This window comes from Camelus ferus, chromosome 26 (genome assembly GCF_009834535.1).
Source record: "Camelus ferus isolate YT-003-E chromosome 26, BCGSAC_Cfer_1.0, whole genome shotgun sequence".
NCBI lineage: Eukaryota > Metazoa > Chordata > Mammalia > Artiodactyla > Camelidae > Camelus > Camelus ferus.
The window spans coordinates 5,464,042-5,491,812 of record NC_045721.1 but is presented as its reverse complement, the minus strand read 5'-3'; the positions used below and the strand labels follow the sequence as shown (position 1 = coordinate 5,491,812).

The following is a 27,771-nucleotide window of genomic DNA, read 5'->3' as shown; positions in this document are numbered from 1 at the left end:
CGGCCACTTTGCTAGTTAATCCAGGGTACAAGTGGGGTCACAGCCAAGCAAAGTGTTGAGGATGGAAAATTGGTCTTTAGGTCGGTACCTCCCACTGTCTCTGAGCTTTGCCCTCCCTGCTGTTTTCCTTGCTCTGATTCTTGTGTCCCGCTCAAGTAGTCTAAATGGATTTAAACTCTCCACTCTCCTTTGTCCCATGCAGACTTGCTCTCCAAAAGGGTCTGTAAAATTTAGTCACACACATATTCATGATGGACAAGACTAAAAGTGTCAGGTATCAGGTAACTAAGTCTTCAAGCCAAGTCAGCGGAGACTGGAGAAACTTGGGCTCAAAATCTTGCATCAGCCACAAAGAGTCATCACTCTTTTTCTCTCCTTAGGGATCTGCGCTCTATTCTGGAGACCTCCATGCAGTCAACATAGAGGAGTGCTCCATGTGTGTGGTCCTGTCCTCCCCATCGAAGTCATCCAGCAGCCCGACCCTGGTGGACACAGAGCCCATCATGGCCACCCTCAATGTCAGATCACTGCAGATTAGCTGCTCAGCCCAGAGACCCTCAGAGCCACGTAAGAACAACACCGGGGCAGGAAGAGGCCGGGGAGACTGGGACCAGGAGAGAGATGGACCAGGAGAGAGGTTAACTCCTCTGGGAAGAACTTTCATGATGGGCAGGGGGAGAGGTTGGGCCAGATGTCCTGTAAAATCTCATCTGGCTCTGAGAATCCTGTAACAGAAGTAGCGGGCAGTTCAGTCCTTGGGGATCCTAGTCAAATGCAAAATGATGTCCATCTTCTAAATGGAAGGCATGTAATACTGTTTTCCTATTTTAAGGAAAATCATGGAGTCTCATTTTTATTAATCAAATATCAGTGAACATAGCATTTGGGATTTTATTATAATTAATAACCCCTATTATTATTGTTAATCAGTTCTCACGGGATCTCGTAGATGTTCAAGTTACTTTCTTAGTTTTGTGGTGGAGAGAATGAAGCCTCATTCTTTTTTACTCTTTAAGATACTTTCAATATATGAATTTTAGAAGGTTATCTCTATATATAAAGTCCCTTCCAACTTCTGTAGACTAAAAATGTCACATTTCAGCTTCAGATTGGAAAGAGACAGTGAAAAGCTGGGCTGTCTCCAGGACGGGGTTCTTGTCTTTTCCTCCTTTGCGTTCCCCTCAGCACCCGGTACAGTTATGGTCACTTTGCAGGTGTTTAACACACACCTGTTGGATTGAAGCCAGTGAGCCAGTAAGCTGGACTCTTGAGTTTCCATGCATCTCAATGTGCCCGCAATGTGCTTCAGGTAAATTCCCACTCCAGAACTGTGGTTTTCCTTCTCCCCCAAATGGGAAAAGGCTTCTATATGAGTCCATTTCTGAAGGTTGACCATTGGCCACTCAACCTATTACAAAAGCACTGTCACGAAGGATTTTCAGCATCTAGAACAGATTTTCAATTCAGGAAATAACAGTCACCCATGGTTGGAGCCCCCCAGAGCCAGCCGTTTCCCTTGGGGATGGGGATGTTCTGTGTTAAGATCAGGCACTCTGTCCTCTGGCCACGTGCCTGCTGCCCACAGCTGTTCCACTTTGCCTGGAGCGTGGGGAGGTCAGATGTTCAAGCCGTCACAAGGTGTTCATGGTTACAAGCTGTGGATAAAAATCTCCATGAGTCAAATTGGGAAACCAAAAGAACTCTCTCTGACTCCTAGTACTGTGGCCAGGAAGGAAAATATGAGGTTCTTGGGACAAAGGAGAGAAGAATCTAGTCTGATCTTTGGGAGCCAGCTACATCACCCACTGTCACTACACCACCGGACACCATTCAGCACCCAGCGTTTCAGGCTTTTTGGCAAAGAGGAACTCATAGCAAAGCATTTCCCAAATACCAAAGTGCACTGACAATCCCCACTAAGCTCTACTTTTGCTGAGCTCATCTGAAGATGCATAAAAATGGCGTTGTGTTCTGCATGTAAATCCTTAGCTTAGCAGTGAGGGTCACTCAGATTTACACAAGATTTATGTGTACTGTGTGTGTGTGTGTGTGTGTGTGTGTGTGTGTGTGTGTGTGTACATCATGCTCGCAGCTTTCTAAAATTGGACCAAGAAGTAGTCACTGTAAAGGCAACGTCATCAATGTACAAATGAAAATGCCGGATCGCTAAAAGCCGAATATACACTGACACCATAAGCCACCTAGGTAATCATCTAGGTGACTCACTTTTCCTATTTTTGTTTTAAATTCACATCCTATAGAGGCTCGAAAGATATAAATCTCTGATTTGAATACTGATTCCTTTTATATCTGGTGACTTTCATCCTTCCACTTATTCACTCATTCATTCAACAAAACTGTATTGATTTTGTATAATGGGTCATGTTCTCTGTTACAGGAGCAACTGACTGGACTGGTAGAAGGAAGTAGAGGAGAGGAGGGGAAAGGGTTGGGAAGGAGGAAGAGGAAAGGCAGGAATGTCAAAGGATTTGAGTCATCATGTTGGAGCAATTTTGTCCCACAGAGCTCATCTGACAATGTCCGGAGACAGTTTGGTTGTCACAACTTGGAAGGATGCTACTGGCACCTGGTGGGTAGAGGTCAGAGATGCCGCTGAGCATCCTACAATGCACAGGGCAGCCCCCACATGATAAAAAACACTGGGGTGCCAAATGTCAATAGTACCAAGAGTGAAAAATCTTGCTCTGATATACCAGGTGAGCCTTTGGCGAAATCAGTGGGGTTTCCCACATCTTCCCGGTCATGATGAAGTTACATATAAAGCCTATCTGGGACCACAGAGACAATTCCATACAGTGGTTCACCAAGGGATGTCGGGGGTGGGGGATAGCAGGACCGAGGACTCTGCAAAGGATCAGCAAGAACACCAGGTCTCCTGGACATCCCCGTGGAGAACTTTAGGTTTTTCAGTGATGCTCTAATTACTGCCCCTGTCATGTCACAAGAACAGGTTGGCAAACCTAGGTACTGAACTAAATAATCTGTGGCATAATCTAAACATGTAATGGTAATTAAGTCTGACAGCTTAATACGCTACTGAAATTTAAACGTACAGTAGTAATCTACAATTAAGCAATCTTTTGTAATAGCACCCTGCCAGCCTGGAAGATTTCAGGTATAATACTGTGTACGATTAGGTAGCAAAAATATTGACATTAGTAAAATGTGCCCAGGCTGTGATCCGACACTTACTCAAATTAACCATTCAAATGAACCATCGCTCTCCAAGAAATGGTGTGGTTAAGGCAGAAATTCTGTTGCTGTCCTGCAGCCGGTGTCAGGGCCGCTGTTCAAGCAGTCACTTGAGCTGATGTGGGTATGTCTGTATCCAGTAAGAATGTTTGCCTCTGGCAGTCAGGATATCCCGAGCCCTCTGTTAGAGGGTCTTGGAATCAGAAAGTGAAGTTCAAGGGAGGATTTCCCCTTTGAGGGAAAGAGATCTCAATATTTCATTGAAAATGCCAACCGAACCTGGTGCATTTGAATAGGGCTACAAAGCAGCCCTGAAAAGGGCATGGGTTTGACGTTGGTGCTGAGTGGGGGGTGAAAACCCACCCCTCCTCTACGAGCCATATAATCCGGGACAAAGTGTGTGAACCCGGATCAGTTGCCTCATCCTCAGAGGTGGTCTAACTCGACGTAATTCACAGATCTGATGTGACCGTGGTGCAACTCTTACCTCCCTGCAGTTCCTGCTCCTCACAGCAGCCAGAAGGAGGGATCTTTTACAAATATTTATCAGATAATGGCAGTTCCCTACTTTAAACCCTGTCATGGTGACCCGTGACAGTTAGAGAAAAATCACGTAGGGTCTTGGAGGCCAGGAGGAAGCTTGAAATTTCCCCTACTTCAGTCTGTTTCTGCTGGCTTTTCCCTTCCTGAAGTTCCTTATCCCAGCCCCTCTGTCTGGATGGCTTTTTCTCATCCCCCAGGACTTCATTCCAATGTCAGAGAAGCATCTCCTCAAACCCTGTCGAAAGTCACCTCCCCTACGTGAGTCACTGGCCCCCAAAAGTTGGGTTTATTCACAGTCGTCATCACTATCTGAAAGTCTTGTATTTGCAACATGTGGAACATAACTGGGGCAGAGACTGGTCACGGTCCTAGCCTGGAGTAGGCACTCTTTAAATATTTGTGGAAGGCAGACGGGAAGGAAGGAAATGAGGCTGAAAAGAAGGAAGGAAGGCAGGACACGTACAGCAGATACAGCATCCTGCACGGTTGGTGCTGACAGCCAAGGAGCATCTCAGTCCTCCCAAGTCTGCCCGCATTATGGAGATACCGGAAGTCTGTTTAGGAAAAACAGTTTTCGGTATTCAGATCCCACCGCCAATAAGATTTCCCAGTGAGATTGGATATCTGATCTCTAACCATCACGTAAACCCTCCTCCTCTTCAATAGCTGGCTGGACAAGGTTAGCCCCCGGGCTCCTATTTCCTCCCCTGAAACTGAAGGATTTTGCTCAAGTCCTAACGCCATTTCCGGTCCTAGCTGTAAACCACAGGTGTTGGGCTCCCGGGAGCTTCCAGATCTACCCTGAATCCATCTGGAAGCAGGACTTGGAATTTTAGTGGCTGTCCTAACATACTGTCAACTCTATGTCACAAGAAGGGGCCCTTGCACTGAATGTTTCTTGGGGAGATGGAAGAGGTGGTCAATACTGTAGTGCGTAGCATTCTCTCTGGTTAAAAAAAAAAAACCCTCCCTTTGGACTTCCTCTTTCCCAGGTCCCCAGCTCAGTGGATCCCCCACCCACAACCCTCCCTCCTTTTGTCTGTCTCCCAGGCTGTCTTTACCCACCTGGCTCAGGTCACCCTCCCCTCTCCTGCCGCTTACCTGGCTCAGGAAACAGAGGGCCCTGCAAGTGTCTCACCTTCTTCCCAGGCAGCAGGGAATCTTAATTATAAGTAGAATTTCAACTTTCACCGCATTTTTTCCCTGTTACATACATAGCGTTCTCAGAAAAGTTCAAGAACGGTAACCCACAGTTTTAAAGCATGACTTTTGATGAGATCACTGTATATTTGTTTTGTTTCTTTTTTTTTTATTTAATCAGGATGCTAGCTTCCTATTTCTCTCTTCCCTTTTCTTTCTTTACTTTTTTTTTTTTTCCGGTTTAACATGGAGACCAAAACTCTGGTGTCATTCTTGTTTTTGAAACTCCACTGAACTACGGTTCAGTGCATGCTAATGCTGAGTTCCAGGCTTGTGCTCTGTACTGCTAGCTTTGTATTTTTTTAAGTTCTTTTTTTTTTAAATTGTAGTCATTTACAGTGTTATGTTAATTTCTGATGTATGGCATAGCGATTCACACACACACACACACACACACACATATATATATTCCTTTTCATAGTCTTTCATTATAGGCTATTACAAGATACTGAGTATAGTTCCCTGTGCTCTGCATTAGACCTTGCTGTTTATCTGTTCTGTATGTAGTAGTTAGTATCTGCTAATCCCGAACTCCCAGTTTATCCCGCTCTTACCCCCAGGCAACCATACGTTTGTTCTCTACGTCTGTGAGTCTGTCTCTGGTTTGTGAATAAGGTCATTTGTGTCATTTTTTAAAATTCCACATGTAGGTGATATCACATGGTATCTGTCTTTCTCTGCCTGACTTGCTTCACTTTGTATGACAATCTCCAGGTGCATCCATGCTGCTGCGAATAGCGTTATTTTATTCTTGTTTATGGTCGGCTCACTTTTGGATTCAAGGCTCATGGAGGAGGATGTGGGGCCTCACCTCCTACGGCAAAGGACAGAGGCCCCCAGTGACCTCCCACCCCAGTCTTTAAGGAACTCCCAAGGCATTACGGGCTGGGGAGGCCAACCAGAGGTGGGAGGCAGCCAGTCTTACTGTAGAAGAAAGAGGGCGTGGGTAGAGCCTTGGCCCGGAGAGGATCTCAAAGAGGCAGAGACACCAGGAGCCAGAAGCCAGTTGTGTGAAGCACTCAGGGAGCCACAGCTCCTATTTATTCAAAGCTTCCTAAGAGTCCTACAAGCAGATAGATGTGGTTTGAGGCACTGCCTGCCTGAGCTATCACCCAGCACTCCCACCTGGTGGAGAATAATCCTGTTTAACGTACGCTGTCAGTGAGCAACTACGGGGAGAGTGTCACCTTTTTCTGGTAATTCACTTGAAGTGCCGTTTAGAAAACACACACACACACACACACACACCCCACACTTGTGGAGAGAAGAACCTGAGGAGGCTCCCATTTTTTTGTCCTAAATATACAAAAGAGTTTGAGATTTGGGCATGAGAGTCACTTTGCTAAGATAAAGTACTGGTGACACCGTGTGCCTGTGCCTCCTCGTCAGTTTCCCGAGCCACGTGGTTTGCGTTTGCCAATCTCTTTTCCTTCTTCTTCTTGTCTGTGTCTACAGAGTATGCACGGTGCTTCAGTGACTATCCCCGGAAGTCACAATACCGAAGAGTCCCCATCCTCACTGAGCTGAGTAAGTTGCGTTTCAAGGGCAGAATTCAAGGGGTAAATCTTCATGATCCATACTCGATGCCCCAAGGCTGTCTTTAGAAGCCACGGTCAAAAGACCGAGGACCCGAAAGGGGGCCCAGAGACCGTGGAGAGCTTGACTGACGTTACGTGGGGCCCTTGCTCGGTTGGTGGCATTGCCGTCAGCCAGCAGAGCCCGCTCTCTCTGGGTGTCGGGGCGCAGGAGTGGCTTCCCCACTCTTGCAGTTTCTGGGAGAGGAACACTAGCGTCTGGCTCAGTCTCAGTCAGAAGGACTCTCCCAGGGGAGGGGATGTGGATGTGACTCTCCCTGAGCCAACCTGTCTACCCGCCACGGGACTCGAGGTCAGGTGCCTTCCTCTCCAGCAGTGATACCAGGGCAGGCACGAGAGTGAGGCCGGGGAGGCAGACAGACTTTTAGGAGATGCTCACTCTTGGGGTCCTTCAGTTTGGCATCCCTGGTGTCTTCTGAAGCTGAGCCCTGAGCAGTGCTCTTCTAAAATGGAAATACTCAGTGCAGAGGCCACAGGATGAGCTGTTACCTCTCACCAGCACCTTAGGGAGAAGACACATGGATGCAACTTTCCGAGAGGTGAGGAGCTCTGGGAGCAGAAAGAAAGGCAGGGAAGGCAGGTGCCTTGTGCACTTGGGGAGGTGTGTCTGTGAGGCCACAGGGGAGACACTGCAATGTGATACTGATAATAATTGGTGAGAAAAAGGGAGGCTACCAAAGAGGGGGAATGGTACCCTTAACACAGACTGGGCCAACTCAAAGGCGATCTCCAAAGCTGGGCCCCGGTGTGTGATTTCACTTGATTCCCTAGCATAGCACACATTTTAGTTGTACGATTCAGAGTCTGTAAGCTGAGTGAGACCTCTGCCAAAGTAGACGAACCGACCTCTCAGTCCCAGAAATGAAGCAGGGGGACATGGAGAGGAACCAACAGGTGACACTGTCACGTGATTTAGGACCGACAGGTGGGACAGAGTCCAGTCACCCTGGATCCCTGTGCAGCGGCTCTTCAGATCCAGCTTTGATGATCTCAGGTCTTTGATCCTGGCTCGCACCTACCAGCCTGTCTGTCACGACCCTGAAGCTCTTGGCTGCAGCTTTATTTATATTTTATTTTTTATTTTTCTGCCCTTTTGAGCCATCTCTCACCCTGGGGTGTATATACCCTGGGGACATTGATTAGAAGACTGTCACATAAGTTAGAGCGGTGGGGAGGGGCCACAAGTGCATCTGGTCACTCTCCAGGGACGTACAGCCTTGTTCAGCTAAAGACTTTCTGGCACCAGGCAGTGCTTGTCAAATTAGCCTCACAAATCACCTGCCAGCTCACTCAGTCTCTATTCCTTGGCCGCTAGCAAGAGTCACCATGACATGAGCACTGCCGGTCCGACTGCCAGCCCTTTGGTACAGAGTGTATGGTGGCCTGCAGGAAATGGCTGGAAAGCTGAGGCCCCTGGCTTGGGATGGCACAGCACGATTTGGACCAGGGCTCCCGGGATATGCGTACGTGTTGAAGTTGGCAGAGCCAGGAGCAGGAAGGATGTGTGCATAGGATACGTGGGTTGATATTAGTCACGCCTCCCTCATCTTTTGTAAAGATGCATAATTCTTGAAAGAAAATGATTCCCTAATGCCAGCAGTATATCCCACAGCCCAGACTTACTAAGGAATAATTTTAAGAATTGGGGAATAATCCAGTCTTTGCTAGGCATGTACTCTGAGTTTTATGTCCAGTACATTTGCTTGGATCTGTAATATGACCATCACGAACTGTGAAGGGTCTAAAAGTTCATGCTACTTGGAAACAAACAAGTTAATCCATCCAGTTTCACGGATGCTAGCAGAAGACACGAGACGGCTGGGTCAGAAACAAAGAGCAGTAGCTGTAGCCAGAACGTCATCATTCTTGTGCTGGTTTCCCAAACCCTCGTTCCCACAGGCAGATGGGGAAAGGACCAAGTGATGCTTACATCCACGTGAACTGCTTTATAGGAGAGGAGCCCTGAGGTTAGGGAACCACAGTCTTTTAAAATGGGCAGTAACATGCCTGCCATTGGCTCTGCTGGGAGAGGTTCTCACTGTCTGCCAATGCGATTCTCTACACAAACGTTGTGGATGCAGCAGTCCTGGACCACAGGCAGTGAGCACCTCTGCTGTAACTCCTAGAAGTGATGCGTTGCCCTGGCCTCAGAGGCTGCCCACGGTGGATCTGAGCTGCCGCATGGGGCCAGTATAGACGTGCTCACGGGTCACTTGGCCACTCCTTCACTGGTCCCATTAGGATGATTCTCGAAGCCCTTGCTGCTCACAGTGTAGACCATGAATGAACAATGTCAGCAGCATTTGGAAGCTTGCGGGGCAGGCAGACCCTCAGGCCCCACCTAGACCCAGTGAATCAGAATCTGTATTGTAACAAGGCCCCTAGTGGACCCATGTGCACATTAGATTTTGAGAGGCACTGATTAACTCATTCTGGGCCTGAATAACTCGAAGAACCCAAGTAAATACCAGGTCGTCTACGACATGGTACATGGGAAAAACCAGGAACAGGGGTGAGCAGCTGTCCCCGTTTATGCCTATTGTCCCTGTGCAGTTACTGGAAGTGCCCCCCCCCCACCTTTCTTCCAAAAGTGTCCTTGTTTGAAAGGTAAATTATCTAAAGGCGACATTCAGGACACTTGCTTGGAGAAACTGGACCCGAGGGGCAAGGATATCTCCAAGAGCGCTACCTGTCTTCAGGGGATGAAGATACTTGGAAAGAAAAAAAAAAAAGCATGGAAGTAGAGACAGGTCCCACTGTGACCCCAAAGTAGGCATCCTTTGAGCGATGCCTCTGCCCACCTCAGCCTGCCTTGTCTGCAGTAGTGTACTCTTTTTTTTTTTTAATTTTTTTTTGTTTTATTTATTTTGACGGGGTAGGTAACTAGGTTTATTTATGTACTTATTTTGATGGAGGTGCTGGGGATTAAACCCAGGACCTCGTGCATGCTAAGCACGCACTCTACCACTGAGCTATACCCTCCCCCGAGCAGTCCTGCATCCTTAAGCGTGTCTGCCTGCCTTGCCTTTTTGCCTCTCGTTTGCAGAAAATCCGTCCAATATCCACTTTATTGAACAGCTTGGAGGAATGGAAGGAAACTTCTCGGGAACAAGCCTGCATCTCAGCACCTCCTTTGCCACAGGCACTGTCTTTTCCGGCAACTTCTTGGATTCCCTCCTGGCCACGGTAAGGAGCGCGTCCCAGAAGCCAGCCGAGGAGGCACGAACTTGGTCATGAGGCTTCTCACCACTCACCTTGTGAGTGTGACCTTGGGACCTCTCTGGGGAGGACCCCTTCCTCCCAGGCTGCCTTCAGATACTGTACCTAGTTCTGCTGGACAACGATGGAAGCGATGGGAAACCTCAGGGGTTCTTCCCAAGGCCCCGTGGTGATGTCCGTGGGAGCGAATGCTACGTACGGTGGCCTGAGGTGGGGGACAGTCACAGGAGGTCACACGCCATGCCTCGGGGCTCCTACGGAGTGCTTAGTTTAGGACTGGCACCTGTCATGTGACTGGGGGGGAGGGTGACAGTGGGGCTCAGGGTACCTTCATCCTTTATGGGAAAGGGGCTGACTTGGATCTTGAACCCTTAAATCTCTACCCCGTGGCCTCCTGCCCCAGCTCTTAAATCCTTGATGACACAGCAAAACGAACACACTTAACACAGTTTAGAGCCCCAGCTCCGAATCTCTGGCCGTGGTGAGCTGAGCTAGAAAAGCATCAGGGGCACGTCCCACTCATTACCCTCCCCCTGGGCCTGGTACTGCCGGCTCCACTTGGCCTTCGAAGGACGGAGGCGACTTCCGACCACACCAGCCACACAGAGAGAAAGAGCCCCAGACTCAGGCCTGAGCCCCGGTTCCACTGTCTCTGCTCTTCTGAGGACCGTTTGGTCTCGGCGGGCCCCCTAGCCTTACACCACTGAGAGCAGTGGCCCGGAGAGGAAAGGAACATTTATCTCCTGCATTAAAAGCATTGGGGCCACTATAGTGACATGTCAGCGGCTTCTGAAACAGGGTGAGATCACCACTTGTCTCCAGTCTCGGCGGACCCCGTTTCCGACCCAGGATCCCGGGGCCCCCTTGCTCGTCACGTGCCCTCAGAACGCGGCACCGCGCGTCCCTGCCCTTTCCTCCAAGTCGCCCGCCAGAAACACAAGGGGCGTGAACTTGCAGGTCCCCAGGACAGAGCAAAGCCCAAATAACGTGCTGTGAACCTGTCACCCCTTAGAAAGACTGAAGTGCTATTTTAGCTTTTCTTGCAGTTTTTTTTTCTCTTCTTTCCCCCATAGACCTGTGATTTTTTTTTTTTCCACTATAAAATACTGAGTTTTCTCTCCAAATCTCCTGGTTCAGATGACACTATAACTTCAGGTATCCCCTGTAATATTGACGTAAACTCCAGGCCCTGCTGGAGAAACACGCTTGTAGGGTGTAATTTGGATTCACTTTGAACCCTCTCTCAGTTCAATGCTATAAAAATTATAATATGGAGGGACACCCCGACCCCTCCACAGGGGGGCAGGTCTCCCACGTGGCTTTATAACAATAGAGCTTCAGAGCCGGACATGAATTAGGGAGCATTTTCCTTTACTTATACAGAAAGAGGAAAGAAACAGAAGTTAAACGGCTTTCTTCAGTTCACTCAGCTGGTAGGGGGCAGGTTTCCTACCATTTAGGAAGTATTTCTCAATTAGAAGTATTTCTCAAAGAATGTTTGACCTCACGGACTTTTGAGATTCTTAGAATAAAAAGCAGCACGTGGCTAGGATGTTAGTATCTGCTATGAAGAAATACTATTCCGGGTTATGAGAGAGCCCTCAAGCTTTCTTGCAGTTGAAAGTTAAGACACTGTGGGCTGCAACGTTTTCTAACACGGGTGGTCTAAATTCTGCTTGGTCTGATTCTGTTAGAAACACTGTCCAAGTTTAGAAGTCCTGAAATATTTCAAGCACATTTCAACTTCCAGATTTTTTTGAGAAAGAAAAAAAAAGAATGGAAAAAAAAAAAAAGAGAGAGAGAAGGAAAGAAGGGAGGGAGGGAGGAAAGAGAAAAGGAGAAAAAAGAAGGAGACCAGTTCGGGCAACGCCGTGGAACCCCGGATAAGAACACAAAATGAGCTCCCAGAGTAAGGGTGACATGTAAATCCCATTATTTCCCCCAGTATAGACTTGCAACCCTTTTGATGTCAAAACTGAAGCAATGATGTATTCAAAAACTAATCCTCTCTCCGTTAAATATGTAAAGCACACATTTCCCTGGAGCCACTGACACCGGCATAACCCCAGAAATCACACCTTTCCTTTAATCAGTGGAGAATTATTCTAACAGCATTATGTTTGATCATTCTGCACGATGGCCACTTGTCCTTAAATGGATTGTGGCCAAACCTGGATTTGGCGTTCGAAGTTATTTTTCAACCTAGAAAATATTGTAAAAGTTATTTTTTTAATTGGCTCTTAATTTATATTGATTCTGTTATTTCCTAGGTCAGCTTGTCCAGTGGCCTCTTTATTTATTTAACTAGCAATATTTCTTTGTTAAAATTTAACTGCCAATTCCACTCAATATCCTTACAGCATTTTTTGCACTGAATATGGTTTTAAAAAATGATTTGCGTTAATTAATTATTTGCAGTAATTCTTGCCCTCAGTATTCTTACACCTGTCTGGTCCAGTGCGTGCCTGAAGACACGAATTTTAAGTAGACAAAGTCTGGCCCGTGAAAGAGGACATCATTTAAGGAAGTGTTGCTCGGAGTGTGATCTGAGGACCACCAGTGTCAAAACCACCAGAGGTGCCCTTTAAATTCTGGTTCCCACCCCTGTCCATAAATTCTGATCAGTAGATCTGGGGTCCCAGAAATCTGCTCTCACAGACATCACTGCAGGTGATCCAGATACACGAGAACCAATGTCGAAGGCAACAGAATTCAGTAACGTGTGCCATGTGGCTCATTTAATCCACCCAACAGTGCTGAGATGTGGGTATCACCATATCAGCTTTAACATCCTAAGACTACTGCTGAGAAAGAATACATGAATTGTCCAAAGGTATTCCGCTGGGATGTGTCGGTCCAAGATGCAAACTCAGATGTGTTTCATACAGAACGGAGGGGCCGTGGGAGTTGGTGTCCGACCATGAGGGCTTTGAATGCCAGAGAAACGAGGCTGAGCTGGGTTTTACAGCAGGGGTCTGACACAGAAGGTTCCGGGGGGGTGGGGGGCGTGACCCTCCTTGTGTTCCTAGACAGCCTCTCTGGAAGGATGTTGAACAGTGGATTGCACATGAGAAGAACAAGATGCCCAGGCTTCAAAAGACAAGTCCTCTGAATCTGGAGAGTAGGGAAAGTGAGGGGCCGAATTTCTCAAACAGTAACAACTACAGTCACTCCTATTATTTATAATGAAAGCAAAACACTGATTTTTATATAGGTAACATATAACCGTGTGAATTCTCATTTCTGCTGGAATAGAAGTCTGCGGGTAGAAAGGATAAGACAAAGGGTAGAAAGTGAAAAATATTGCATAGCTAACAGTAGATTTGAGAGAGCCCGATGGGCAGTTACTACAATGCTGTTTACACGCATGTCACCGCCTAGTCTACACTGAATGTGCAGGGATCCTTTGGGAAAGGAGTCTAAGCAAACGGCTGGGCTTATTCAGATTCCAGCTGGTTTCAAGCTAAGTTGGCCCACGTGCCCTCCTCTGGCTTCATTTTGATCCCAAATATCCTCAAATTCCATTCATTTACTCAGCACCTATAATTTTCGGAGTACATGATAAGAGCCGTGGGAGATAGGTTAGTACCTGTCCTCAAATAGGTCAGAATCAAACCGACTAGAAGTATATTCATGTCTGGAAGATTCAAGCATAGACAACAATAATATCAGTCGCCCCCCCAAGGCAAAACCTATAGAAATCTCATTAAATTCATATTTTAAATACATATTGATGATTATTGGGGTGTTTGTGGTCTGACCTACTCCTCTGGTCATTTTGGAAGAAAGGACATCCTTGGGGTCAGTGTCATTACCCATTTTCTACTGCAGTGTAAGTACTCCCCAAGGCAGCAGGAACGGGGTCTGTGTGATTTACTCCGCTCTCTGTCTCACCCAGCATCCTCCCCAAACTGACGGCTTTGCGCCATCGGATCCATTTCAGACAGTGATGCCCACTGAGTCCCCACATCTCTCCACCTGCAGAGTTTACGTACCGGCTCTCCTGATTTTGCGCGTGCCTTGCCCTTGCTTTCCAGGCTTTCTACAATTACCGTGTGCTGGAATTACTTCAGATGCTGGTGACAGGAGGGATAAGCTCTCAGCTAGAACAACATTTGGATAAAGAGAAGTTCCAAGAGCTGAATGACAGCTGCTCCTCAACTCTGTCTGGAAGGATGTGGTGTAAGCTGGGGCTTCTGTCCTTAAACCAAACCATTTTGTCAGACATCCAGGTGAGTCTACTCTTATCATAACAGAGTTCCCCACTTCCTTGCCTCTCTGAGTTTCTGAAAATGGTCCAGCCTGTTTAGGTTCCTGGCTAGCCTACAGCACATAAATAGCAATAACAACAAAAAGTTAATGTAACTTATTCATAGCATATTTACAATATGCAGTGCATTTTCACGTGTTATATTTATTTTTTACAATTGCAGGAGGTAGGTCAAGCAGTTGTTATCATTCCCATCTTCTAGGTAAAAAGTCCAAGTGCACGGGAAGCACCAGAGAGGTTCAGTAGCTTTGTCCATTGACCAGCATTTTAACAACAAGTTTAATAGTTAGTATTCACTGTGCACCTGCCCTGTGCCCATCTGCTTTGGGGTTTTTTTCACTTAATCTGTCTAAGGATTTGCATAGTAGGCATTGTTATTAATTCCACTGAACACATCGAGAAAATGAGGTATAGAGAAACGGTTACTTACCCGAGACCATATTGCGCCCCAGTGGCCAGGCAGGGGTCCCTCTAGGGCGGTCTGACCCCGGCCTGCCCATTGTCCCTGCACCTGACCTGCTAAAGAAATCTGATCAGGTCAGCTGAAGTCAGGCAGAAGAATTCTGTACTTGAGTCTGAGAATCTGACTGGGCTGGCCAGCGGTTTCTTAGTCCACTGAGCTAGCAAGCAGGAGATTACAGCAAGGAAGAAGACAGCACTTCCGGCGAATCCCAGTGGGGCATCTGGGCATTTGGGAATCTGCTTAGGGTCCAGCCTGGCAGTGAGGACTCTGCTTGTCAGCGTGGTGCCTTTTGGCTTCGTTGTGACTGGCGTTGCACTCAGCTCTCCAGTGTCAGGGGCAGGCCTTTCCAAGGACATGAGCAGAACTTCACACGGTGCAGGCTCTTCCAGTCCCCGTGCCACGTGTCTCTCGGCAGACACTGCCAAGAAGGCAAATCCCACGCTCTGTGCATCTAAATTCCAGGCGCAAACACCATTCCAAAGCTCCCTGTATGGTCTAGTCCTTTGCGTTTCTGTGGTCCTGATTCCCAGGCCCTAAGGCTGACTTGTGACGGATGCTAAGCCCAGGACAACTGCCACCGGCAGCTTCCTGTTGGTCCCAGAGGTGGCAGTGGACCGGCCAGCCCTCTCTTCTCCATTTCTGTCTGGCCCTCACTTTCTTCTTTACCCTGAGGAATCGCAGAACCAGACAGACTGTTCTCTTTCGACTTCCCTGAACCCATTTGCTGCTGCCGCTTCGGAACCTGTTGCCTCCTCCTAGCGCCCTTGTCGGCCTGAGAACAAGGTCAAGAGGAGCGTCTGCGGCTGTGACCTGCGCTAGAGCCGGACGGGAAGGCCGCTCCCTGGAGGTCGCTTAACATCCCAACTCACTATACGCCTTGAAAACTGAGTTTCCCAACCTGTTGCTCATTGTGGCTCCTGAACAGTGCCCAAAACAGCAGGAGTGATGAAAATGAGCGTCACACCTCACAGCACCGCCCCCACCAGGGGCTCCTGAAAGACCAGAGTGATGAGAAACTGCGGCTGGTGTGAGAGGCTCAAAACCCATCACAAACCCGATTCCCAGGCCACTTGGCACCCCCACCTCGAGGATACTAGGAACTGGCTCTTCTGCTGCAAGAAAAGGCAAAGGACCCTCCAGTAGGTGCTTGTTATTAAAGTGCCACCGGGGCTGAGGGTCAGCTCAGTGGTAGAGCACGTGTTTAGCATGCACGAGGTCCTGGGTTCAAGCCCCAGTGCCCCCACTAAAATAGATAAATACAATTCCATTCTCCTCCCCACCAAAAAAGTAGTCAGTGCTGTATGTCATTTATATTTCAATAAAACTGAAAGAAAAAAAAATTTTTTTAAAGAAAGTGCCACCAGACGTATGTTTTTCTCTTCTCTCCCCAGCCAAGAAGCACCTTTGGGCAAATATTCTGCGGCTCGTTAGATAATTTTGGAGTCCTGTGCCTTGGCCTGTACCGCATGATCGACGAAGAGGCGTGCAACCCGGAGCACAGAAGGGGAGTGTGCTGGTGTGGGGAGCGGGCCCCCCGTCCACACATAAGGGCCCAAAAGGACATCTGGCGCTCAGGGCGCACATTTACATCGGCAGGTGCAGGGATGTAGGCGGCGGTGTAGGAATAAGGAAGAACAAGCAGAAATAACACGCACAGACCCTGGTGATCAGGGTCCAGTTAGTATTGGCCAGGTAAGGAGAATGGTGTCTCCGTTCCCAGTGAAACTGGAAATGGAGACCCAGATTTGAAGTTGAGGTTATTTTTTGACTGATCCCTCATCCATGTCTGGGCAACATTTTTGAAACTGCAAGTCATCGTCCGCGTTGGACAGGTTTACTCATTTTCTGCTGGACTCATTGGGGGAGATGTGTATTAAGTGCCTCTTTCTGGCCCCTGTACTTTGTCCGTGTAAATGGTGGGTGTGCTATGGAGAGAGATCAATCCGACAGCCGTGGGGCAGACAGAGAAAATGTGTGTGCAGAGAGAAGAGAGAGCGTGCCATCCACAGACAGCACAGCAGGGTAGGTCCCGAGGAAGGTTCCCACGGGGGAATAGACGGGACTCAGTAGAGAAGGAGTAATTCAGAATAATAAGGTGGAAGTAGATGGATGAGCTGTTCCAGGAGAAAGGGGAAGGAAGTCCATCCACTCAAACAGGAGGAGCTGTGAATACGAAGAAAGACAGTGTGTCTGCTCATTGGAGGAAAGAAGGAAAAGAATGATGCCAAGACAGATCTGGTTATAGACGAGGGGTGTGCTTAAGGGCAGGCTTCTGTGACACTAGGATCTCTCAGTGGGGTCCAGGCATTAGCCACTGCTTAGAGAAAGGTGGGGGGAATGTATTACAGGGAGTGGAGAAACAGGCAAAAGTTCCATTAATTACCGAGAGGAATGGAAAAAGAAGTTTCCTCTGGATTTGTAGGAGCAATCCTAGGCTTTACAGGGAAAGGACGAGGGACTGGAAATCCTGATGTAATTAAAGAGCAGATGTGCTCGGAGTAAGGACTTGGGAGAGAAAGAATGACGGGAAGTCGTGGTCAGAGAGTGATGTACCGAAGCATGAGATTTTAGAGGCAGGACAAAGCGGGTGGGAGATGAAGATCTCCGCGTAGTGGAAATCAGAGAAACTGGTCTGCACGTTGGAGTCGTAAACCACGTAGACACTGCGGGCTTGTAAGTTGATGGCGGCACCAGAGTTTGAAAGAAAAGGTGTCCCAAGTGCCAAAGCCCTCAATAAACATGGGGGTCTAGAGGTGACACTGATGGATCGAGAGGCAGGCTGACGTGGCTGTGGGGCCCTGGCCATGAAGATGGTGGGGGAGCAGGGAGGTTCTAGAAGCAGCAGTTGGGAAGCATCAGTGATGCTGATTCCTCGTGTGTCTCTCTCCGCCTCTCTCTGTTTCTGTCTCTCCCTCTCCCTCTCTCTGGCTGAACTCCGTCCCCTTTCCCCCAACACCTCTGGAAACCTATGGAACATGGTAATTGGATGTGCAGCCCATGGTTGAGCAGACCTCAGGGAAGGAAATGATGTTTTATTTCTGTTTTGAAGAGAGTATGTGATGAGGGTGGGTCTTGTTCAGAATATCACAGAGGTTCCAGGGACTCAGTGGGCAAGATAAAAACGGGAAGACTGTTCAGCGACAGGTCAGTGGTGCTCCACGGCAGGTGCTTAGGAAAGAAGAGGTGATTATTCCAGGGCGGCGATGAAGAAATGCCAGATGGAACTCATGAGAGGTTATCCTCCTCAGCGTTTTGACAGGAGCGCTGGGTCTTCGTGAATTTGACTCACGTTGACTGGGGACTTGCCGTGTGCCTGGCCTTGGGCTGGGACATCCTGCTTCTCTCCAGCGTCTTCCTCCACAGGTCCAGGCTCGGGGTGCCAGGCTCAGGCTGTCCTTTAAAACTCGTTGACATGCATTCTTTGCTTATGTCAAGGTTTCAAAGAGAACTTGAGTTTCTTTTCTCTTCTTCATTGGCCAAACTACATTCTGTGTGAAAGCTGGCATCATGAACATTCAAACAGGCCTAAACCAGGGTGGAGACATCTGGAGGGCACGCACCCTTCCAGTTTTGATAAAGCTTGGCTGAGTGCCCGGAATTGTGCCCAGAATTAGTGCAGTGGATATTCAAAGCAGAGAAACCTAGAGTTAGAAAGGTCATTGGAAATCAGTTAGTCCAAACCACAGTCCTACCGCTCCCCCATTAAAATGAGAAAAGAACGCCCACAGGGAGATGGCATGCCAAAGGACTAACCAGGGGTGGCTTCAGAGGCAGAGATGAAAGCTAGTCCCCCAGTTACTGGCCCAGGACCTCTCCTGTTGCATCATGCCGGAGAACTTTCTTTTTTTTTTTCACTATTAATCAAAAACCAAATAAAGCAAAGCAAAACAAAAACATTTCCTCTTTTGGCCCAGCAAAATGACTTTCTTATTTGGGCCACTGCCTGCAACCACGGTGTCCCAGCCACAGAGGTTCAGAACGCATCTTTGGCTTTTCTTACAGGTTTGTGATTACCCGGCCAGAAAACGATTTTAGGGTGCTGCCCTCAGATCTTGTGTTCTGTGCCATCCCTTTCAGCACCTCTTGCTACAAAAAGGACAGTTCACCTCCAAATCCATACGAAATTATAAATATAGTGCCACTGACAGAAGAGATGCTCACAGACATAGACTGTCCTCCTCCAGTTGAGCAAGTCAACAAGAGGACAGCCCAGCCACTGAGTAAGTCCGCCCATTCGTTGGAGCCCAGAACGATGCCCACTGGTGATTCTAAGGCAGCGGTGCTGGCTCAGAGTCTCTCGTCCAAGACGCTTCCAGGTGGAACTGGGAAAGATAATGGAAGGGAAAACATGGAGGAAGCCACAGCGGCACATGCCTCTGTCCACCCAGAGTCAAACAGGACCTACTGACGTTCTCCAGGAGCTCCTCACTCGCTACTTACAAGGCATCTCCAGAGACAGTGACTTTGCACGGGGAAGGTAAAAATGGAAGCATGCCATTTTTGAGCCCATGGCTCAATGGTTGGTGGATCAGCAAGTCCACACTATTGGGGAAAAGACAAAAGTCTGATCTCATTGCACTGGATCTGGTGTGATAAATAAAGAAATTGATTGTAAATGCCTCTGTAAGGGAAGTTCATTGCTCTCTGTCTCTTGAGCAGAAAAACTGTTATTTGGAGCTGTGTTGAAGAAGTCCTTCAGTGCTTGCTGGGTTCCTCCAGACGGGGAATAGAGGTAATCGAGATAAAAATGAGAAAGACTTAGACGTAAGAGGCAAGAAATAAAGAACCCCCAAATCAAGCATCTTACATTCTGCATCCACAAACAGGCCAATAGCAAACCAGTACATCATCTTCTCTTTTCTCCTCATGCTTTTTCTCTCTTTATCTCTTTCTGTAGGTGGTGAGAAAGACCAGATGGGGAGATACTTGTTTGAACTGGAAACCAGTTTGTGTGTAACTAAAACCTAGGCATAGCCTGGCCCAAGAATGAATACTAGGGTATCCTTGGATAGGGTAACTGGGAAAAGTTGGGTAGATTGAAATATATAGCCTTCCAAATTCTCAAATTCAAGAATAAAGACATCATCACATGGAAAGTATAAAACATTCCCCCGTGTTCCAAAAGGGACCAGTCCACTACCCTGTAAACCTCAGCTTAAAGCATTACTTTAGCACAGTCAGCGTTCACCACATCCAGGAAGCGCTTGCTTCCAGCTGGTGAGCTTCCTAAGCAAAGCCTTGTGACATAAATACAACATAGGCAGAAAGGGGAAGGAACGAAAATAATAAACCATATTTCTCATGAGTTGTTTTACATAATGTTTATGGTGTCCTTGACATTTTTCACAGCATTCACGCTGGTTTAGTATTACTACCTCCATTTTACAAGAGAAGAAACTACGTTGCAAATTGGGTTCCCGGATAAAAGAAAGGATACCCAGTTAAATTTGAATTTCAGACCAGCAACAAACTTTTAGATTTTATTCTAAGTGCAAATATATATTGTACATCCATATACACATATACATACGTATATAAATACGCACGTGCGCACACACATAGCAGCTTCTGGTAAATTGAAAGATCTGGAGGTTTGGTTTTAATTAAACAGACCCCTTCCTACATTTAGCTATTTGGCCGTGTTAACTTCTCTTTAAGACCTACAGTACATTCCAGACATCTCTCATTAAATAAAAAATCCTTCACCTAAGTACCTTCAAACCATACAGGAGTTAAGGGAGATTAGAACTCAGTGAAGTGAGTGTGCATTTCCCTGGAGGAACAATAACCTACAGCTCAAAGGCATGGGTTGTTTTCTTCCAGGCCAAAGAAACAGAAGAGCTCAGAAGAAATCCGCTTCGATTCCTAGACCCTAGACCCGAAAGCTTGGGAGCACTGGTGAGGGAGGAGAGGAGGGGAGAGGAACTGGGCTGCTGGGGCTGGGCGGAGAGAGGGAGGGAGCTTCTCACGCTAATTAGGTTTGAAAGAATATAGGATGAGTCCAGCCACTGCCCGCTGAGAAGGCAGGCACCGGAGCAGCTGATGCTAAGTTCAGACTAAACTAACCGCAAGTCCCCTGGGGACGTCACAAGGTAAACCTGATCGTCCCTGTCATTTACAATCATTATCAGGCAGGCTGCTTCTGTAATTTTACTGGGGTGCCAATTAACAGATGCCTGAAGCTAGGGGGAAAATGTCCTCTGGTTTTTGAAAAGGAAAACCCAGGCAGCCTCAGTGCTGCTGTCTTCTGATTGTTGCCTCTGTACAGGCGGGGAAGGGGGATAACTTCACACAAGGTGGGCGGCTGGAGTCAGGCTTCTGTCTGCCTTCATTTACTTTTTTCTCCAGCACCCTAAATTAGCCTCCAGAGAGCCCCGCAAGCCTTGTTTCTTCCTCTTCTGAGATACGGAAATGCTCATCAGTCTTTCTCCTGTTCAGGAAAACACCTTTGCAGTGTTTCATCTTGCAAGAAAGCGGGGCGAGGCCAGCTGCGGCATCGAGAAGCCGGCAGCAAAGAAGGACCACTCTTCTCTGAAACGTGTTACTCAGCCTCCATCTCTCCCGACACCATCCTTTCTCTTGTCTAATGTCACAGTCAGATATTAATTAGTTGTCTACATCACTCCTTTATTCCCACAGCTCTGATCCTTAAGCCACCCCATCCTCTGGCTGGAACCCCCATGATTTTACTAAAAATACTCTTTCTAAGGTCACTAGTAACTTTTAAGTCACTCAGCGGAGAAGAAAGTTTAGTACTTGTCGGACCGGAAGCCGCGGCGGGATTCGGCACCGATGATCGCCCCCTCGGTCCTGGGACATTGTCTTCCCTTGACTTCCATGATACAACAGTCTTCTTAGCATCCTTTTGCTTTCCTGACCATGCATTCTCAAGTTCACTTCAGCTCTCCTTTTATACAACACAGGTATCAGCATCACTCAAAACGTGATTATGGACTTTCTTTTTTTTCACTCTCAGGGATCCCTGCATGGGATCCAGATAATTCAAGAAAACTGGAGAGAGTGTACCTGAAATTAAAGGAACAGGGACTACTTACCTCCAGCTATGATATCTTTGCAAGAATATGGGCTCAGTGGTGCTAGGTTTTTTTTTTTATTTTTAAGAGCAATTGAGAATTCTGATTTTTATATAAAAGTATTACACTTTTAAATTTCTGTTTATAGTTATGAGAGAGTAACTATAGCAGCCCAACCCTCACTCCAGGAAAAAAAAAGTTTAAAACTGGTTAAAATTTTTTTTGAATACTTATTTGAAGCAATCATAGATTACTTCAAGTCAGTAAGCACTCGAAAGGCTAAGATCCAAGAGAAAAGTAAGCCAGCCATCCAGGTGAGTCGACTGTTCTCTGCTGTTTTTCCCTCAAGGCATTTGCCGGTTCGTCAGTGGTACTAAACAGGCGATCAAGCTGAATGTCAAGGCCAAGGGCCTTCAGCACTCTCTGGGGCTGGGAGGGGAGACATGGAGCTGAGGGTCACCGTGGCAGCGAGGCATTGAGGGACTAGGTTTTAGAGAAAAGAGAAACTGGAGCTCTGTAAGCGTGACTTTTGGGGCAGCTTTTTCTCCTTGAGGATATTATTTATTACTAATATTTTCAGCATAAGAGGCTGAGAAGCCAAGAAGAAAGGACTAGCTAAGAAGCTAGGAAGGGAGGCAGAGCTTTGGCCAGTCTCGAAGTACCGGGGACGGGAAAACGGCATTCAAGGCCTGGCTGGGGCGATGCTGGGCCCTGGGAAACAACCTTCGCTCTCAGTTGATCTTCCTTTAGGAGGACTTCAAGCTAGAAACCGAACAGTTCTCACCAAGCCTGAAAGGACCTTTCGTGTCTCCCGATTGTATCAAGGAGGTCAACCCCGTCTCCAACGGACCTGTAAGTAAAAATAAATAAATAGTAATATTTTCTTACGGGATTTAAAACACAGGAGAGGGGTACATGGAGTTAAAAGATACGTAAGGTTTGTGCATCGCTGGAAACTGGTAGAAAACAGCGGTGCTAATACCCATTCATAGTAACTTTATTAAGTGGACGATGCATCTTATCCGCTCTTGGGTAAATAGTAAGAGAACAATGCAGGAAACGCATAATGGATGAAGAAAGAGCAAGCTAGAAACAATAACCCCGATTAATCAAAAAGAGAACAAAAAGGTTTAAAAAAGAGGGGTACTTAACAGTCAACTAACAAAATAGTAGGTTTTAAAAATAAAAAAATTCACTCAGAAAGTAAAAATTTTCAGACTGAATGAACATTGTATAAGTTTAATGTATGCATATATATTGTAAAATGGTTACCATAATAAGGTTAACGCCTCCATCACCTCACATAGTTATTCTTTGTTGTTGTTGTTTTTTTTTTTTTTTTTTTTTTGGTGAGAACATTTAAGATCTATTCTCTTAGCAACTTTCACGTAAAGTTGAAATAAACACGGGGCTGCAAACATCTCTCCACAAATCACTAATAAGGTAAGACAGATTCCATTTTCTTGGAATATATGCCCAGAATTGAGATTGCTAAATCATATGGTATCTCTGCTTTTTTTTTTTTTTTTTATTGTTGGGAACCTCCATTGTGTTTTCCATAGTGGCTGCGCCAAGTTACATTCCTTTGTGGTTTCAAACAAATTTCAGGATTGTTCTAGTTCTGTGAAACATGCTGTGAAATTCTGATTGAGATTGCATCAAATCTTTCATTTAGATGGTGGGGAGACTGAATCAGTAATCAAAAACCTCCCCAAAAAGAAAAGCCCAGAGCAAGATGGCTTCACTGGTGAATTCTGCCAAACATTGAAACAATAATCAGTGCCGATCCTTCTCAATCTCTTTCAGAGAGGCAGCCAGCAATGCCTCAAAGCACATTTCCTCTGCAGGGTGTATTTGTTCTGCAGTGAAAGGGTCCTCCCAGAACACCTGCTGTTCATGACAGAAGCAAAAGTTGTCGTTTAGTTTGGCCTATGATGTCAACACCAGGATGTCTGATGGTGCATGAGGTTTAAGACGGCCGAGAAAGAAATACTGATTCCACCATTCCCTCGGACCCAGCCCTTTCCTCATTCCTTGCACTTCATCTCAGTTAACTCTTCCCTCAAGTCCGTGTCCAGTCCATTAGCAAGTTCTGCCCCTTCCAGCTCTAAAACATAGCTCAGTTCCACCTGCTCATAACCACCTAGTTCACCCTAGCTCATCACTTCACAACTGGACTACGTTCCCGGCCTCCGAAGAGATCTTATTGTAAGTTTCAAGTAAATTTGCTTTAAGTTAGATTTTTTTTCTTAAAAGACTCATGGTTCCATTCAATACCAAGTTCTGAACACATAATAGTGCTTTACACATATTAGGTGCTTAATAGATATTAGATGAACAAATTAATAGTAAACATAATAAACACGAGGTTTCATATCAAAGGAAGATGTTTCCTCGTTTTATAAAATCTCACTTGATAAGTTTATAATTCTTTGTAGGCACATGTGTCCTGAAGCTTTGTGCCACCAAAGATACGAAGTAAAGCAGTTCAGATAACGGCATCTCAGGACTTCATTGCTACCAAAGACACTCCGTGTTTGGGCATCTTCACGTGTGGGCTTCTGATCTGAGACTCAAAAAAAAAAAAAAATTCTTAACCTGCTGCCAAGGAGTTAGTATCTCAAGAAATCTGAAAAGAATTGTTCTTTTGAAAATATTCTTCAGAAGGGGTGTCTTTTTGTAGTCCCTGCATTTAGACTGTTAAACATTCACCAGTGAGTAGAAGCTGCTACCATAAGTCATTCCAACATTTCCCAAATGCCCTCCTCCCTGCCTTCTCATTTTATTCTTGCCTTTTAATAACCCACAAGCCCAGTATCCTAATAAAACCCTCATGAGGCAAACGTCATCTTCCTCTCGGGATGAAGGAAATTCTGAGCCAACAAGTGTGAAATTCATGATGAAGAAAGAAGCTGGTTTTAAAGACAGAGAGACTGGGTTCCAGGTTGGGTTCTGATTTATGTCGAGCTGAAAGTTGGAGAAGTGATGTAACTTCTCCAGATCACACTTTTGCAACCCAAGGAAGGTCACTAAGATTGTCTCCCTTAATAAGATGCTCGTGACATGAAAGCGTCTTCTGTCTGAGACGGTGCACGTTGGTAAAGTGTTTTCAAGAAAACTGCTCTGTTTTGGACCTTCTCTGCAAGGCTTCTGTTGTGGTCTCTGTCAATCAATCAGCTACTCCCATCCCCAGCGCTGGTACTGGTACAAGTACGAAAACTATTACAATTCTGCTTACTGGAGCCCCTCCCCTCCCCAACCCCCCGGCCCAGGATCCAGACAACCGGAGGCCAGTGAGAAACTGGGGACAAGTCTCACTCCTCAAATTAAGCCTAGCTACCGGAGCTGACTAAAGTCACCCTGGAGATAATCAGTACACTTTTCAGGATGAATTAATAGATGGAGCTGGATGTTTGTTCTTCCTCCTTTACCAGCCGGACGAATCTGGCCACACTTTTCATTAGTCTGCACTACCTCCCAGGTAAGAAGCTCTTAGACTCCCAGGCTGGTGCCCAGAGAGGACAGCAGGGCTGAGGGGAGGAGTTGTGAGTTAGGGGAAAGCAGAGGTTTGATCCTGAAGAGAAAATCCTTACTGGGTCAAGGCCGCTTTTGCATAATTCTATTATCGCCAGGAAGAGGAGAAATAATCATGTTAGGTGTGTGCTCCGCCACACGACGTGGCTTGTCTTACCTTACTTTTGAAGTCAGACAGGTTTAATTGCTTTGTGCGAGTGAGTTGTTCAGAAGGCACCCGATCAATAAGGCAGGTGCTGCCAGAGCGGAGCAGGGAAGTTTTTGATGTTGACAATGACATGCATTCTTGTGCAGAAAGGAGTAATCCGTTCGGTCACAGTTCTGAAGAAGTTATACGTGTGTTGCTTTGGGGAGCAGAGGCAGGGCCATCTGGGAAGGTGGCCCCCAGGCAGGCGGGCCGCAGAGTCCTTTGTGTGGGGAAGTGGGCATTCACGCAGGCAGCTGCCCGGGCTCGCTGTCGGCGTCAGCTCCACCTCATCTTCTGTTTACAGAGCCCGGGCATCTCGTCTGCTGTGTCCAGTTTCTGCTCACCATTGCCTCTCCCTGAAATCCAGCGCGATGCCCAGCAAGGCCCGCGCTCAGCCACGGCTCGGCTGACTCCAGGTGAGGCTTATCAGAAAGCTCCCCTACCATGGACCAGAGGCGGCCAGGGAAGCGTTTTTTCACCTGGATCCCACCGTAATGATACCCAGGATGAGGAAAGAGAACAGAAGCTGTGGTCCTGTGAGAGTCAACTGTGAATGGCTTCCAAACTCCGGTGATGCTGGTGGCTGGAATTTGGCCATAGTGGCTGTATTTGCACCATGGAAACCAGCAAACTGGACAAATCAGGGGGCTGGCTTGTCTGTTTGTTTACTTTTTGAGAATTGGTTGTTAAGTGTCTACCAGCATAATACGGGGTGAGGTGCAGAAGGCAGAAACAGGGAAACTGCACTTCAGAGTCCTTAATGACTGTACCCCTCTCGTAGTGGCTGCTCAGTGGCTCAGCTGAACCTCTCCCCTGTAGCCTGACAAGCGTTGCAGGCAATGGCTCCCCATAGAAGTTTTTGTAGGTGCTTTTGTTTTCAATCAGATTTGTATTTTTAGAAAGGTAACCGTGGCCACAATGTGTCAGGTAGACGGAGAGGGTATAAAATCAGAGATCATATCAGAGTCAAAGAAATCAGATAGTAATCTAATTGCCTTTGTCCAAATAAAAGATGATGAGGTCTGAACTAAGGCAAGAGAAGTGGGAATAGAGGAGACAGGACAGATCTAACAGACGTTTGAGAAAAAGAGTTGACAGGATTTATTGAGTGATGGGGTGTCAGGATGAGAAAAAGATGCCAGCCAGCAGGTGATAACACCCAAGTTTCGTATGATACCGCCATTCACCCAGACAGAAGGAGAAGCAGATTTTGGTGGAAAATTGATGCCTTACGTTTAGAACAAGTTGAGAAGCCTGAGTAGAAGGTAGGTGGGGCTGGCGCTCAGAGCAGAGTTGATTTGAATGCATCTTGAAAGTCAGCACATGGTGGTAGGTGACAGCAGGGATAAGAAGGGCTCCAAGATGGTGGGAAGTGAGGAGAGTCAGAGAAAGAAACATACATGGGATGCACAATATTCGAGGGGTGTGTAGAGAAATACGAGTCAACAGAGGACAGGGGACGGATTGGTCAGTGAAGCAGGAGAGAAGCAAACAGGGAAAAGAGTGAGAGAACGGGACGGCCATTAACGTCAAATATGGGCCAAAGTCAGGAAATGTGAAAGCAAACAAAGGCTGCAAGTGTTTGAAGAACAAGTGAGCAGAAGGTGGAAATAGCAGAAAACAAGTGAAGAGGCAAAACCTCCAGGCTTAGGAGGTAAGGAAAATCAAAGACACACCGGGTCAAGGAGGACTTGATTTTTCAGATGGACCACAAACTTGGTCATAATTGTATGCTATGCAGAAGGGACCAATTGAGACGAAGCTGCCAACCTGGGAAGGAGAAAGGGAATTGTAGATCCATCCTATGGTCTGCATGACGCTGGAGAGTCAGTCAAGAGCACAGGTCTTAAAGAGGCAATGGCCTTAACAAGAGAAATGACATCTCTTTCTGCAAGACCAGAAAAATGGAGGAGAGAATTCATGCAAATATAGATAACTCTTGCATGCTGGAAATTGAGGGATCTTATGCCTGAGAGTCTCAGTTTTCTCTTTAAGTTCTAAAAGTTTAAGGAGACTGGAAGATTTTTTTTTTGAAATAAACACCATGAGGAATGGGAGAGGGTGTAACACTCCATTGTAAGCCTACATTACATTTCAATGCTCTAATGCACAGACATAATTTTATAGTTCTGTGGGGGGGGGGTTTGGTATATTTTGTGCCCCTTTTAGCATCTGTACTATGGCAGACATAATAGCACATCTTGCCCAGTATTACTATTACTCATTGACTACCTGCCTTTCTATCTAGAAGTAAACTTAGAGTTAAAAAAAAAAAAAAAAGAAAGGCTTTTTGCCCAGCAGAGTGCCTGACATATAATGAGTGATTAACAAGTATTTGTTGAATTGATGAATGACTGAGTAACTGAGTAGGTGTCTGAGCCAGTCCAGTCTTCCCAGCTGAATGGTAGACTGCATTGCGTCTTAATTCAGTTGCATTGCTCAGGAGCTGCACGACCAGGAAGAACGAAAATGAACTGGACCACGTAAAGACCAGAGCGCTGATGTAAAAACCA

The 27,771-nt window shown here is 46.7% G+C and overlaps 2 long non-coding RNA genes across 6 annotated transcripts in view; one reads left to right on the top strand and one right to left on the bottom strand.

Annotated features, from left to right (window-relative positions):
* Positions 1-1,314: 1,314 nt before the first annotated feature.
* LOC116660102 overlaps positions 1,315-27,771 on the bottom strand; it is a 338,126-nt gene continuing 311,669 nt past the window's right edge. For 4 of the 5 annotated variants that reach the window (XR_004315484.1, XR_004315477.1, XR_004315480.1 and 1 more), the window contains one exon: positions 19,976-22,387. This is a non-coding gene — a long non-coding RNA (uncharacterized LOC116660102). Of the gene's footprint in view, positions 1,656-19,975; positions 22,388-27,771 lie in introns of those variants that run through there. The other variant, XR_004315478.1, reaches the window with a different exon arrangement.
* On the top strand, positions 13,835-19,053 carry LOC116660108. The gene is made up of 3 exons (XR_004315493.1): positions 13,835-14,002; positions 15,895-16,195; positions 18,506-19,053. It is a non-coding gene; the product is annotated as an uncharacterized LOC116660108 (long non-coding RNA).